This window comes from Littorina saxatilis, linkage group LG2, assembly GCF_037325665.1.
Source record: "Littorina saxatilis isolate snail1 linkage group LG2, US_GU_Lsax_2.0, whole genome shotgun sequence".
NCBI lineage: Eukaryota > Metazoa > Mollusca > Gastropoda > Littorinimorpha > Littorinidae > Littorina > Littorina saxatilis.
Genome location: NC_090246.1, coordinates 31,405,289 through 31,407,788, shown reverse-complemented (window position 1 = coordinate 31,407,788; position 2,500 = coordinate 31,405,289). Strand labels below are relative to the sequence as shown.

Here is a 2,500-nt window from a genome sequence, read left to right as displayed (position 1 = left end):
ATCAGAAATGCATGATATTTGGCACAAAGATACACATAACTTTTATCTTCAATAATATAGAATGATATTTTTACTAAAGACTACAGTTGAATTTATATTAATTTTTGTAATAAGGATTAATGAATTTCTAACCGCATAATTATTCATTAATCCTTATTTCAAAACTTAATATAAATTCAACTGTAGTCTTTTCTCACAAAATCGTTCTATATGATTGTAGATAAAAGTCATGTGTATCTTTGTGCCAAATATTAAGCATTTCTGATATATGATGTTGCTGTAAAATCGTTTCCTAGAAATCTAATATGGCGCTGTTTAAGCCAGTTTCCATAGCAACGGCAGTCTATGTCTTGTAGTATTCACATATTTTTTATTTCTTTTCAAAAGTCACTTCAATAACTACCCAGAAAACTAAGTTATTCCATGTATTTTCCAAGTTTAATTTTGGTGATTTTAGTGCCTCACATCGCCTTAACGCTGAATCGGTCTCGCATGACCCCTTGTGTCCAAGAGACGAGAAACAACATTCTCACGCATGATTTCATCAAACGCAGTCGCTTTTTGACATGTTAATGCAATAATTTGGCCTCTTGCGTAATGTCGAGCCATACCCATTTCCCCGGATTATAACGTGTGCTAAAGAATTAGATCTTACTTCATAACATGCATGTATTTTGGTAGTGCTGCGGTGCACGTGCATTTATCATGTGTCAGACTGAGCACTTTTTGTGGTCTTTTGTTTGCTTTTAATGACGAAAGCCTTATGCAGATCATGTTTAGAACGACGAATGAAATAACAACGTCCTACCCGTGATGTTATGTAATGTGATTTGGGGGGAAGACGCTAAGCCGACAAAACATTGTCATTCATCATAAGGTGTCAAACGCCGATCAGAAATACACAGGAAACATGGATATAACAGAATCTTTAGATTAATTAATTCATCTACATGCATCGTATTTGTTCAAATGACATAATCGCCAAACGTGTCTCCTAACGCGAACACGACTACGCTAGGTTTGACCATTGTCTCACCCTACTTACGAGTATGAAGAGCTTGTTTATCAAAATAAAAGCTAGACTGTTCCTTATTGGGCAGAGTGAAAAGAAAGAATTTTTTTTAAGTCAGAAAGAAGAGAGAGAGAGAGAGAGAGAGAGAGAGAGAGAGAGAGAGAGAGAGAGAGAGAGAGAGAGAGAGAGAGAGAGAGAGAGAGAGAGAGAGAGAGAGAGAGAGAAAGAGAGAGAGAGAAAGAGAGAGAGAAGAGAGAAGAGAGAGAGAGAGAGAGAGAGAGAGAGAGAGAGAGAGAGAGAGAGAGAGAGAGAGAGAGAGAGAGAGAGAGAGAGAGAGAGAGAGAGAGACGACACCATAGTGACTTGTCGAAGTCTATATCAACGAAAAGGAGAAGTGCTTTGTAAATATATTCTCTTTGACTTTGTCTGGAGATAAGGTAACAAACGTTAGAAATAAAGAAAGATGGTGCAGATTATACATCCTACAGTCCAAAACACACATTACACCAGGTGCTTGGTGACAAACCAAACACAATTCTTATTTGGGTAGATTTTAGAACCGACAGTAAGTCACTCTCACATATTTTACACATAACCATTTTCATTCAAACATTTCATGAAACACAATTATGGATATATTTTAGAACGAAAGGTCAGCCACTCTCATATATTTTACATAGAGAGAGAGAGAGAGAGAGAGAGAGAGAGAGAGAGAGAGAGAGAGAGAGAGAGAGAGAGAGAGAGAGAGAGAGAGAGAGAGAGAGAGAGAGAGAGAGAGAAAGAAAGAAAGAGAGAGAAAAAGAAAAGGAGACAGACAGAGAGAGACAGAAACAGAGAGAATGTACGAAAGGAAGTCGGAAATGATATTAGGGAAGGAAGAGAGATGTTGACAAATTGGCAGACAAACAGTCAGAAAGTCAGACAGGTATGCAGACAAACAGTCAGAAAGTCAGTCAGGCATGCAGACAAACAGTCAGAAAGTCAGACAGGCATGCAGACAAACAGTCAGAAAGTCAGACAGGCATGCAGACAAACAGTCAGAAAGTCAGACAGGCATGCATACAAACAGTCAGAAAGTCAGACAGGCATGCATACAAACAGTCAGAAAGTCAGACAGGCATGCAAACAAACAGTCAGAAAGTCAGACAGGCATGCAAACAAACAGTCAGAAAGTCAGACAGGCATGCATACAAACAGTCAGAAAGTCAGACAGGCATGCATACAAACAGTCAGAAAGTCAGACAGGCATGCATACAAACAGTCAGAAAGTCAGACAGGCATGCATACAAACAGTCAGAAAGTCAGACAGGCATGCAGACAAACAGTCAGAAAGTCAGACAGGCATGCAGACAAACAGTCAGAAAGTCAGACAGGCATGCAGACAAACAGTCAGAAAGTCAGACAGGCATGCATACAAACAGTCAGAAAGTCAGACAGGCATGCAGACAAACAGTCAGAAAGTCAGACAGGCATGCATACAAACAGTCA

The 2,500-nt window shown here is 39.1% G+C and overlaps 1 protein-coding gene across 1 annotated transcript in view; it reads right to left on the bottom strand.

Moving 5' to 3' along the window:
* LOC138958748 (cGMP-dependent protein kinase 1-like) overlaps nucleotides 1-2,500 on the bottom strand; it is a gene marked incomplete in the record, with an annotated part of 79,816 nt that overhangs the window by 18,021 nt on the left and 59,295 nt on the right.